Source organism: Aythya marila (genome assembly GCF_965140915.1).
Source record: "Aythya marila genome assembly, chromosome: 5".
In the NCBI taxonomy this organism is placed as follows: domain Eukaryota; kingdom Metazoa; phylum Chordata; class Aves; order Anseriformes; family Anatidae; genus Aythya; species Aythya marila.
In genome coordinates this window covers 58,355,701-58,368,898 of record NC_139046.1, presented here as the reverse complement: position 1 = coordinate 58,368,898, position 13,198 = coordinate 58,355,701, and the positions used below count along the sequence as shown (strand labels likewise).

The 13,198-nt window shown below is 47.4% G+C and overlaps 1 protein-coding gene across 4 annotated transcripts in view; it reads right to left on the bottom strand.

The window, feature by feature from the left end:
• HIPK3 (homeodomain interacting protein kinase 3) overlaps positions 1-12,684 on the bottom strand; it is a 66,099-nt gene extending 53,415 nt beyond the window's left edge. For 2 of the 4 annotated variants that reach the window (XM_082761876.1, XM_082761879.1), the window contains exon 1: positions 12,448-12,684. The gene's annotated coding sequence lies outside the window, so the exon portion shown is untranslated. Of the gene's footprint in view, positions 1-3,767; positions 3,880-11,601; positions 11,986-12,447 lie in introns of those variants that run through there. The other 2 variants (XM_082761877.1, XM_082761878.1) reach the window with 2 other exon arrangements.
• Between the last annotated feature and the right edge of the window lie 514 nt (positions 12,685-13,198).

Genomic DNA, 13,198 nt, shown 5'->3' with positions numbered 1-13,198 from the left:
TAAACGATCGTCGCTTTCTGCGTAAATTAAGATGCACAGTAATTAGCCCATTCACGCCGTGCAGGTACTTTAAGTCGTACACCTGCCCGTTGCAGAACTTTGTGTACCAGTGGCACAGCGGCAGGGGGGAGAGGCACCAATTCCCACCTTGGAAATTAAATATTAACCACGTTCTTCTGGGTATGCTGACTTTGTGAGTTGGACCCGTGCGTGTGTTTGTGTATTTCTGCCAACACAATTGCTTCCTTGCTACAAGAGAAGTGAAAGTTAAACTAAAAGTGGGTAACTTTGACTTGGGAAGTCACAGTCAGGTTGAGATCCAGATTTCCATCCGATCCACTTCTCCCTCCTTGAGGCCATCACATTTTCAAAAGGCCTCTAGAGCTTTCCAGCCTCCCTTCCCAAACCACGAGCTGAGCATGGCATTACACTGGATGGAAAAGGGACATGACAGCAGTGCCTTGCCTGCATATAGGATGAGGAATCCCAACTCCACCTTAAAATGCAGAGGCAGAACAGCTCTCAGATGCCAGACCTTCCAGCTCGTCCAACCCTGCTGCGTGCCACTCCAGATCTGTCAAACACCAGCTTAAACCTTCGTGTCATGTAATGCTAAACACCAAGGAAAAGGCACTGACTCACAATCTCAAAGCATCCACAAACATTCTCCAAATTCTTGGATCCTCTCTTAAACAACATGCCCCGTTAAAAAGTGCCCGGCTGTGTTTAAATGGAAGAACACTTCCAAGTACCCCTCGCACAGCTTTAATAAGGAGAGTTTTCATTCCATCCAACATAACAAATTCATGCATAGAGTATGTTTGGACCTACATTAACAAATAACCAAAAAAATAATAATAAAAAAAGCTTTCTTGCCCTGCATTTCTCTTGATATTCTTGCTGAAATGGTTTAGGATTCTGTGTTATCCCCTCCAAAAAAAGTTATTTAAACTGGTTTAAGCTAACATATAGCAGAAAAGGTAATGCGCACAGCAACACAAGGCTTTGTGTACTAACCCCAAATAAGTGACAGTAATCCAGAGAAAAGGGTTCAGGGACAAAACCCATTCTTGCTCCATTTCGAAAACTGTCTCCATAGCTTTTGTGATGGGTGAGACTTTGAAACAGATGGGTTCGTTTCTCTTCTCTGGAGTGCTTCACATAAGTTAATGAATCGAAACATATTTAGGCAATCCCGCATACAAGTATTAATTCAAAACAGGGCGGTAAATCAGCAAGCAACAAAGGAGCACTGCACTGATTTAATCTGAAATGAAGCTTTACTTACAAGAGGAAACAAAGCCCAACAAGCCTCCACGATGCCGTGGTTTTAGAGCTTGGTTTTACTTCTTTTCCTATGCCTAGGCCAGCCTTTTAGTCGAGCTGAGCAGCACACTCCTGAAGCCCACCTCCCAGCGCAGCACAGAACAGCCCCTTGCTTTCCTGCTCCAGGAGGAGCCCACAGGCTCTCCCCCACTTGTGCTGGCTCAGGAAGACAGTGAGAAGGCTCAGGTTTCGGGTGAGCACAGCGTGTTTCTGGCTTGTAGGGTGTGCTGCGGTGCCCAGCGCTTCTGGGGGCGAGGAATCCAGGAGACTCCTCAGGGGAAAGCAGCGATAAGCTTGCAAGGCCGCCCCACCAGCAGTTCTGCTCCCAGATAAGAGGTGGTTATTGAGCTATTAAGAGCACATTTTAGCAATTTGGGAACGAAAAAAAAAAAAAAAAAACAGTTCAGCACTGAATAAAGCAGATGACATACCCTGGGAAAACAATCTTTGGTGCGATCATGGCAGACTAAACTCTAAAAGTCAAATTTCACTCCGGAAAAGTAAAAAATGGTCTCGAGTTCTTGAATGAACATCCTATCTATGATGCATTTTCATTTGGAAACACTACGACACCTTCACATAGCCACAGAACAAGACAGTTGTGCAGGCGTTGCCATGAATCAGGCACATCAGAAACCCTGCAGCATCCTACACCTGAGGAGCTCCGCTCCACACTCGCAGGCGGTGCTCAGAAGGTGTTTCAGGGAGAAGTGCTCCCTGCATTAACCTGCGTGCTTCACCTCGAGAAGCTAACTTTATTAATAGAGTGAGTTTTCCCCCCAACCCAGATGAAAACCCAGGCACAGACCCAGTCAGCAGAGCTGTACAAGCAGCCCGAGAGGGCAAACTGCCAACGCACCCTTTCCCGTAACAGGACCGCCACGTTCGTGTGGGCTTATCGATTTTTTAACATGTATTTTGGGAGATTTGCCTTAAAATATCATGCGCCAGCTACGCTGCAAAGAATAAAAGACCGCCGTGTCGCAGCGTTGGGCACTTGTGATCTTTCTGAGGAGGCCTGCTGGTTCAAGCAGGCAGGATATTGCGCGTTTGCACCTACCGCAGAGTGGATTCTCCCTCAGCTGGCCCTGTCACAAATCATTTCACTGAGCCTATACATCTCTCTGCACATTTCTTATCAGCACTGCTCCTGCTTCCTCATACAAACTGCAGCTTGTCAGGCTACATCTACATTAACAAGCGGAGCAGCGCAACGAGGAGAGGGGTCTGTAGAGCAAGGCAGCTGGTGCCGAAGGAAATATAAATCCATTCTTTATTTAATGAAAAAAACGCGTTTTGCCAAAGAAATGGGAACAACAACGAGCAGAAGGCACGTCACCATTTGCCCCTTCCAGCCTGACTTCTCTCCACACACCCGGGTTCCCCTTCACCCAGCCGACCGGTGCTCTTCACCAGCTTCTTCAAACTATTTCCCCAGCCTTCTCAAGCAGCCCGAGACAAATCCATAAACATGACAAGTTTGGCAGACTGGAACAGGCTGGAGAAGCACAGGCTGTTCCAGGCTTGACCACCATTAATAATTAACTTGAAAATGACATTTCCTCCTGAGAGAGTGAGCGGGGGGAGGGAAGAAGAGCAAGGAGAGCTGGTAAAAGCCCTGCACTACAGCTGGGGAAGAACTGCCACGCTGTAGCTTTAATGCTCCTGCACAAGAAGCGGTGCCTTTTAAAGGCCTGGAGAGCTGCAAGCCCTAAGCGAGCCCGGGTAGAAGCCCCTGTACTGGGGCAAAGCCTGGCCCATGGCAAGAAGCTCCTAATAGTTACAGTTTAACTACAGAAAACTTCTTTTCCAGCTTCTTTCAAGCCCAGGGGGTGAGAATTGCAGCTGACTTACCGGGGAGAGGCAGAAAGCAGCTGGGCAACAGGCAGGATTTTCTGAAAGTTCAGGAACTTCGAGCTCATGCAAGATGTCAGCAGCAGCACGCCTAAAGTGTTTTAATCTGCACCCCTTTAAAAGCACTGAAAGGTAACTAACAAGACTTTTTCCCCAGGAAAAAAAAAAAATCACTTTTTTTATTAGGTGCCGATCAACTTTGGAAGTTATTAAGCAAATGCAGAACTGAGTTAGTTGCCCTCTCTTTCCACACCAGAAGCCTTGGTGCCGGGAGCAGTAGCATCTTCGTGTTATTGTTTGTCTTGGCTCCAGAGCAGAACAAGCTGTCCCGACGTGGGCACTTTCATACCAGCGCCCTGTTCATACCACCAGCCTCTCTTACTGCAACTGCACGGTTTGTAACAAAGCCCCGGCACTTGAGATAGCCCGGAATTTAAAAAGGAAAACACACCTGCAGCGAGAGCTGGGAGTCGAGAGATGCAAGCCCAGGGAAGCCCGGCTGCCCCGCGCCCTTTCCTGCAAAACCTCCGAGCCACAGCGCGCAGGGAGCTCGGCAGAGCAGCCAGCAGCTTACAGCAAGGACGTACCGTAGGAATGGTTTCCTCACACAGCCCCAGAGGCGAGGCCGACCAAGCACCACATCGCTCAGAGGGGCCGAGAGGCACGCGCACAGGTAGCGAGGGGCGACGGGGCCGGCGGCAGCCTCGCAGCGCTGCCCAGTATCAGGCATGGAGCTTGCTCCCCGCAGCCAGCAGTTCCCCGGCCGATTTGGACAGACAGGTAGGGTCTGCGACTAAAGCAGGTCTATTAGTGACGAGAGCTCTCAGAGCTTAGGCATTTTTACCCATCCGATGCCAGCAGTGCTGTGAAGCTGAGCCCGCTGCCGTCCTTCGCCTGCTGGTGGTGCCCGGAGCGGTGCCGGAGGCCGGGGCAGGACGGGCAGCCACCCGTGCGGTGACCCAGCTCCACGGCTGTATGAGATAAGGTTACATCCAGCCCAAGAAGAGTGCTACGAGGCTCATTTGGCAACATCTGAGAGCTCTCCTAAGATGCAGCATTAATACCAGACATGGTACTCAAATTGCACTGCTGTGGTCTTCAAAATTCTTTTTTTATTTTTTTTCCTCCTTTTTTTCTCCATATAGCACGGAGTTTACTAGTAGTGCCTTTACAGTTCAAACAAAATATAATAACCAGGTTGACCGAACAGCCTGTTTGGGGGAAAAAAAAACCTTCAGGACTCAGGAAGCCACAGAGAGCTATGTGTGGCTGGAGCCACCGAGGGCTCAGTCCAGAAGAACACCTGCAGCGTTTATTAAAAACCCCTCAACGATGGGAAATGCAAGTTTGTTCAAGTGTGATACAAACGAGCCACAGCACCATTGTCTCAATACTCAGAAACAGACCTAACACCACGGATTTAATGCAGATGTATTGTACATAAAGTATCCCAGTGAACTCGTGACTCAGTGCTGCCCTTTGTACCAGCAGGGAGACCGAAGAATACAATCGCTATATTCATAATTTCCACAAATATGAACAGCTCAATCTTGTGATTCCAGAATGACTGCAATCACAGTGAAAAAAAACAACGGAACAATACTTCAAGCGTTTATTTTTCTGCCAGGCAAGAAGCAGTTCTGCAACTGGAAAGCAAACTGAAGTTGGATCTGCCACCAGCTCTGCATTAGGCCACGCTCCCTCCATCAGAATGTGCCACCATCAACACAAACGGCACTGCAGCTCGCCTGGGGTTCCCCAGCCTCATCTCTCCTTTTAAAAGGCTCATTCTTTTTGACCCTGGAAATATCAGACCCACGGAAATAGAAGTCCCTAAAGCCCGTGCCTCCAGGTTCTGCGTGCAGGTACAGCGCCGCAGGACACTCTCAAGCCACTGCTGGTGCCTGGCCCTCTCCATGCAGGGAGCGGGATGAAAAGACTTCTGCCACCTTACCAGAAGTAGAACTAAAACTGATAGAAGAGTTAACTCAAACTACCTGTTGGTAAAACAGCACCTGGAATACTGTTTTATTGTTTCTTAAAGCTACCTAAACAAGTATGCATGCCACTTTTCCTTCTCAACTATTCTATTCCTTCTATTTTGATTTCACTGTTTAATTTCACATCCTTCATCTGCGCTTGTTATAACCTAACATTCTTATATATTATAAGAAGTGGATCAATCCAGCTAAAAAATTGATTTAGAAATCTGATTTTAGAATAGTTCTAGACAACATGAAATGCAGCTCCTCCAGGAATACAAACCTGTATGGCTATTTTCTTCATTGGTATTTCAGCTTTGTTCCTAGACCTTCTGAAACAGGGGATGGAGAACAGAACAGCTAATACACCAGAACATCTGTATGCCCATGATAGAGTCCCCTATCCATAAACCTTATTCTTCATTAACCTTTTTGAACTACTCAAGGTGGAGGAGGTTTTTTTTCACAACTATTTTCATCCTCTCTTATTGGAAAAGATTTCCAGCTGGACAGAGCACGCAGAAGTGCAGTGGCTCAAGATTACTGCTCTCCCCGTAGGACTTGAGCATTAGTTTGCGACAGCACACATGCAGATAACCTGGCAAGTTCACCGAGTCTGAGGTGATGAAAAGATTTGCAATTTGGGGTCTACTGCATCAAGAGAAGCCAGTCCAGGAATTGTAGAAAACCGTTTCCTACACGTTGGGAACTATCCAGCAGTAGCTTTTGAGTTCAGTTTCCCCAAATATGTGAAAAATCATTACCACTTTTCCAACAGGACCAACAAGAACTTAGCAAGCAGGTACTGAGGGGTCAGCATAGCACGCCTAGGTCATATTCAAATTCCTTCTGCAATAAACATTTTGCAGTAAGAAAGCATGTGCAGTTTGGGTAGGTTTATGGTGTTTGTTTGTTTGCTTTTGTTTTAAATCTGACTTAATTTTAAAATAAGTAAGATATCTTCTCTTGATTTGTCTTTTTCTGCTATAATCTTCAGATCAGACTCTTCAGCTACACCCAAAAACAACTTGCAAACATATACTTACTAGGGCATATATACAAACACACAAGCATGTGTGCATGTATATAAACACATCCCAGTAAGAACGTGTGTGTGTATATATTAATGAACTCCTTTCATATATATAATGTGTACATACATACACACATACAGAGTAAAACCTTTCCAAGTCCTAACTTCTTTTCAGAATATGAATTTCTTACATAAAAGCAAAATATTATTATGAACACATTAAGTATTGTCAGGCATTTTTATTTCCTTGTAAGTAACAACACCATGAAGATAGATTTGGCTGCTTACTGAAAATAGCTGTATGTACATTGCAGATGTAGAACAATAAAGAAAATGGAGGGAAAACAGTTTCAGGGTGGTGTTTGTTTTTGTTTTAAACCACTTCTTTCAGGTTTCTAAAGATCTGGAGGAAGCAGCGTTTCCTATAGGCAAAATCCCTATCAGAAACGCATCCTCTCTCACAGAACGCTCAGCCTTTTGCTTCCTAACAAATCAATAATCGTAGTAACCTATACTGTAATACTTCCCAAAGCCACCAGTGCAAGAAATTTCTCCCTCTCCCCTACGCAGAAGTTATTGATTTAACTGAACAGGAAGATGTACAATAGGAAAGCAAGATTACACACAACATATCCATCTCGTGCTCTGGCTACTGGGATCATAAGAGTAAGCCAGCTTTCCCCCTGTTGTGTTCCATTCATTTTCATCTTTAAAACGAAGTTTAGCCATCTCTTCAACTTAGTTTTAGGAACATATTCAGTCTGGAAGAGCACTTGTCAAAGAGCTCCCGAAGTATTTCTCAAGGAATACTCCCAAGCTGCCCTGTTACAGAGCTCAAAGCTGCCAGTCACAGGAAGCCATTAGCCCAGAGCATCGTTTCAAAAGCCGTACAGAAAAGGCCTTTTAAAGAAAACTTTAGAGTATCATGAAAGCAACCCAATCCTATCCGACTGAACACCAATTCATTTCTTGACTCACAAAATAAGCTGATATTAATAGATAAGGAAAGAGGAAACAAAGAGCTTTTTCTTCTTCTCTTAGGAATGAAGCCTGTTGCGTTGGAAAGGATTCACAAGAAGACCCAGGAGCACCAAAATTCCCATATTCAACAGATGCAAGTGATGAAAAAGATCTTGCGAAGTCCTTCTCTATCCTTATAAATAGTTTAAATCTTCAAAAACAAGCTGTAAGGGAAAAAAAAAATCCCCACAAGAACAGGCAGATTCTGGACAAGTAAGCAATTCTAATGATTGGGAGAAAAAGAAAACAGAATAATTGAAAGGAAAGGGGGAGGAAGTTTGGGCAGATGACCTAAGATTCCAGGAAAACACAGGCAGGAAGACATTGACAAGGCAGCGATACACACTAGAAGCTTCTCAGTCAAAAAGGAAGATGTTTTACAAGAAACAAGCAGAAAACCTCCTGAAGAGAAGTCACACCACTTGTTAGGCAGCAACACAGGCAGGGCCTGTGTGACACAGAGAAGAAGCAAGTACACTTCACTCGAGCTGGTGGAAATAGCTAGAGGTGAAGACACCATTTTCTGTAAATACCGACGCTTACTGCTTCATTTGGGTGCTCTCCCTGCAGTTTCCCTGTCCAGGGACCAACTTTCCTCCTCCCCTTCTCACGTGCCAGGAGGAGATGAGCATCAGGCGAGCCCTGCTTCCATCTCACAGCTCACGTCCTCCTGCAGAGTAAAGCAAAACTCTCCTACAGCTCCTAAAACAACCCACAGGAAACCTCCTCGGTGATCAGACCCCACGCACCTCAAGGCAAGGCAACAGACGAGCTCCAGCCTGGTGCCACAAATCCAGCAGCTACGGTTCTCTGCAACCTCATGGCCTGCAAACAAGCACTCCTGTGCTCACAGGGTCTCCGTCAGACGGGGACCACGGGGCACACAGGCAGCAGAGGACACCCAGCACGGCCACCTCACGGAGCACGGCTTTATTTTTAAAGCACTGTGATGTTAACAGGACTCGGAATAGGTATCAGGACCTGCTTCTTCTTGTCCCAGGATTTTTCATCAGGTGTAAAATGGTAGAAAAATCTGCCAGTTACCTGAGCAGATAATTACAGCAGCCACGTACATACTCAGCAAGCAATGTTTATACGGCTACGAAAGGATTTTCATTCGACAATAGCTGACTTTTTACACGAAGAGCATTAGTCACATTTAATTTGTAACATGCTTTTAAACAGCACTAAAATAGTTTTCTAGAACCCGTAAATTACATTAGTAAGAATGGAAAGAGTCATATGAGTTTGAGATTACTCATTTTATAAATAGGTTTTTTTGATGGCAGTGTCATTCATAACACGCCATAATAATTCTGTGTACGTAAGAATTCATTTGCTTTTGTAAATATCAAGACTGTTGCTATAACTTGGATCGTACTGAAAATCTATGGAAATATTTTATTTTACCTGCTTTGTCTTTGGATATTTTACTGCATCTTATTCTACTGCTGTGTTTTACAACTTGAACTCAGTATTTTGCTAGACACCATCCTGTTACACAGGAATAGGGTACACCAGAGCTAGAAGAAAGGACACTTTGAAAAAAGGAGTACTTTGTAATGCTTCCTGAAAACACACGGTGGAAAGAAAAAAAAAAAAAAGAAAAAAAACTTTCTGTAATTCCAGGACCATTAAATATGTACAGTTAGTAACATAGGAAGGTAAAGTTCAGCAACACTGAAATTTTAAACTGATTCCAAATCACTAAATAAGAGAAATTCAGAATTAATCTACTTGACCTCCCTTGCCTAAAAGACACTCCAGGTATTTGGCTCATCATCCGTTTTAAGCAAAATCACTAAACTAAAGATTAACCTCGTTTTGTCAGAAAGTCACCCGCTGTCATGACTGAAGTGGAACATTAGGACACTGTATGGAAACAAAATTAGTGACAGTGGAAAAAGAAATACAACTGTACAAAGATTATCCCCAAACTGCATCCAAAAATAATCCTCACACACAAATTCTTACCATCTTTCCCATCATTCACTACATCGAAATAAAACAACTGAAGAATTAAGGGAAGATTAAGAAACAAAAGAAAGAGGACATACCCTGTAGGAAATACTATGCTATCAAAGGAATTCAACCCATAAAAACACTTGTGCAATTACGTGCCGCTCATTAGCTTCTCCGTCACTTAAAAGTTAGTGCCTCTGAAAAGAAATACAACTTCAGTTTCTCTAAAAATCCGAGAGAGAGACAGCAGCTCTAAATCAGAAGGGTCTGCAGAGGGGGGTGGAAAAAGCCCCAGGCAGGGGACAGGATTTTCCAGGCTTTATGCTTCATTCTCGGTTACTTCAGGTCAAACAGAAGGTGCTCCCTGCCTGGAGAAGTTACAAAGCATTGCCCACTGCTAACCCATTTCATGGCTCTGCCTGTTATTAAAGTTCCTTTAAATATAGTTAGCGTGGTTATTTAAGGTATACTGCCCCACTCAGCTCTCTCTGAAATGCCCTTTACTTCTTCTTGCCGATGTCTTATTTCACACACATCGCAGCCACAGATCTGAAATACACTCTCAGATAGCTCACCTGAAGCGTGAGCTTTTCTTCCAAGACCTGAATTAAAAGCCATACATCTTTTCCACTCCACTTCCCACTTTCAGTCAGCAGGGCTGGAGAAGCAAAAATAATATTTCGATGACTTATGAACAGAGCCATTAAACGAGTAAAAGTTCCTAGCACCACGTTCAACTCTAACTCCCCTTTATTTTCAAACACAAGCAAATTTAATAGACCAGCTGAAAATAAGTATTTGACCAGCTGCAAACGCGTACGATCCATCCAGAGGAGCTTCATCATTTTAATGATGAAGTGGCAAGGATGTTTTCTTCATCAGATTAATCCTACGCCAAGACTTCTGAAATCCTTCTGGAACTGCACAGCAACGCTGCCGGTGAGCTGAAGAAGCTTGGCAAAAACACGCAAGCCTCGCTGAGGTACGTACACAGACAATATTTTGCAAAATGCAGCACCGAACTTGTACCGGAGGAGCATTGGTATTACCACCAGGACGTGCTACTTCCCTGTTTGTTCTCCACTAGGCTGAATGTGCCAGCTGAGTATCAGGCCTGCTTTACCTGCTTCGGGCTCGTGGAGTCAACGAAGCAGTTTCCCTTAGCTGTAACTTCTTTTTTTTTCCTGCATAGTCAGTGAAACAACGATGTATTCAGTGACGCTCGGGCTTGTCTTAAAAAAAGAAAAAGCCACCAACGTTCTCTGGCTTGTTCCCCGCAAAGCCCTGTGCAGAAAGTCACGCTGCCTACAGCAGCTATTTTGTAATGCAGACCACTTGTGTGCCAAAATACCTCACGGGCCTGACGTCGCAATGGTGAAATTTAGCTCAACTACAATGTTTTTTCTAGTACAGACCTCTGGATTTAACATCGGCCTGAAACACAAGCTCAGTCCCAAATGACAGCACCGTGCCCACGATCAATGCATTTTTCCCTGCACACACACACAAAAGACAACACCAGAAGCCCTATTTCTAAATGCAAGGTTTTGTCCAAAGTACCTGTGGTTTATATAACCAGTGCACTGGCAGAACAGCAAACAAGAGAACAGAGGCTTGAATAAAAGTTAATGTTTTCTCAAATGATGTTCTTTTTAAGACCACAACCCCCTGAAATAGCACAGGCAGGTACAACCCTGCGTAAGCAAGCTTGAGGAAGCAGAGCCTGACATCCCCACACATGCTTAGGCTGGGATTTTTAACGTGAACCAGCAGAGCTAATTCTGTTCTACCCACAAAGTGGGCAAATCGGCACTGTGCCCTGTAAAATTACCACTTAGAGTCCCGCCAGTTTTAGTGGCTGCAATCAATCCAACACCAGCTTTTTGAAAATCCCCCCCAACACAAACTCTGTTTTGAAGCAACTGCTATAAAGCGCAGAACAGGAAGAGCAGCACACACAGACTGTAATATTTCTATTAACGATGTGGACTTCTAAATGATAAGTTGAAAACACTTCCTCCCCACACCCTGTCTTTATTCCGTCTCCAGCATCTCGTTATGCAGGAGCCGGCCTCATTTCCCTGTTTTTGCAGGTAGTTGTTTGAAAGGCAGGAGGGAGGAAACATGCAAAGAGAACAAACCTCAAACAAAGAAAAAATCTCAGGCAGCAGATCGGGAGCAGCTTCTCGAGCGATTCCTTTGACCACGCTTCACTCCAGCCACGGCATCGCGGTGCCTACACCGTGACCACGCCGAGGAGAGCATCTCTCGGCACAGACCCACGAAGGCAGGGCCGATTTCTGAGCACAGCCCGTGCCACACCCTAGACAAGTAGCACAGCCAGCGCTACCACCCCAGCAGCACGGGCACCGCATGAAAGCCACCTCCAGTGCCTGCTCCGTGTGCTCACAGCCATCTCCTTACCGTGCTACCACACCGGGCAGGCGGCGGGGCAGATAACGCCAGCACCGCTGCTCCAGCCCTATGGGTTGTCTCCCCGTAAGTCCACGTTAACACCTCGCTCCGGCCGCTTGCCATCTCACCACGCCACTTGGTAATGCAGTCTTGACCTATTTTCCAGATGCTTAATTAATCTCTCCGCCGGCTGCCGCGCTTAGGAGATAGTTACGGCGTGGATTTTAAACTTAGCTTCGAGAAGCCTCCCGCACATTATTAATTCTGCTAAGGCATTACGGCTGTGCCAGAAAGTCAGCCGGAGCCCGGCCGAGCTTTTCCGCATTGCTCTGAAAGCAGGGCGCAAACTTTTTGCAAATGATGTCATGGAAGGGAAGGCTGGAAAGGAAGCAGAGAAACGCGCCTGGTTATCCACACGGCCGCAGCTTCGCTCGGCGTCCTGATCTCGATATTAACAGCGGGCTTTCAGAGCGTTTTGCTGACCGAAAGGAGCGAGGTCATCCTCCAGAAAGCAGGCAGGAGGGTGGCAGGGCGGGGTGGGGGGAGCCGAGCCCGGCAGCCCGAAGCCGACCTCCTCCCAGGCGCTGGCGCTGACACCGCGAGGCGGGCACAGCCCGGCCTGGCCCGGGGATATTCCCGAGCGCGTCAACAGGCGGTACTCACAGCCCGGCCCCGAGGGACGGACAGACGGACCGAGGGACGGACAGACGGACCGACGGCCGCCGCCCAGCTCCGCTCGGGGCTCGTTGACGGCAACCGAAGCCGGGCGGCGACCGCCGGCCCCAACGGCGCCCGGGCAGCGGGGGTGGAGGGCACCGGGGGTGGGGGGAACGGAGCCGCCCGCCCGCCGCTCACCTTCACGGGTCGGGCCGCGCTGGCGTCCGGGCTGGAGCTGCCGCTGCCGCTGCCGCCGCCACCGCCCTGGGCATGTCCGGGAGCGCCGCGGGTCAGCGCCGCGCTCAGCCGCTCAGCCCCGCCGCTGCCGCTGCTGCTGCTGCTGCCGCCGCCGCCTCGGCCGCTGCCATCTTGTCCCGGCGGCTGCGAGGGAAGCGCCGCGGCTCAGCCCGCTCGGCAGCCCGGGCCTCCGCCTCATCGTCCCGGGGAGGGCCGGCACCCAGCCCGCCCCCACCGGCCGCCTCCTCCTCCTCCTCCTCCTCCTCCTCCTCCTCCTCCGCCTCCGCCCGCCCGCAGCGCCCCCGCACGGCCCCGGGCACTGACAGGCCCTGGGCAGCCCGTGCCCCCAAACAGGCCTCAGCGCGGGTATAGGGCGCGGGAGGAAGCCCTGCTCGCCCCTAAAGCCTTGGTGCTGCTCCACCTCTTTGCCCCAAATAGCCAGCTGGTGGTTTTTTTTTTTTTTACTTACCCAACCGCCCGCAATCGCTTATTTTTCACGCCGAAATGAGGGGTGGGGAAAAATAGGTGGGAGCCGGCGTTAGGAAATTGTAGGTGGTAAGGGGTGCCCGTCACATTTCTGCGGATGGTACAGGGTTTAATCACGCTCCTCTTCACACCTCTCTGAGAAGGATCCGCTTCCTAGTGAATTATTGATACACGTTATATTAACAATCTATTTTGAAAGACTTCATACAGTCTTACAGAGAGAACA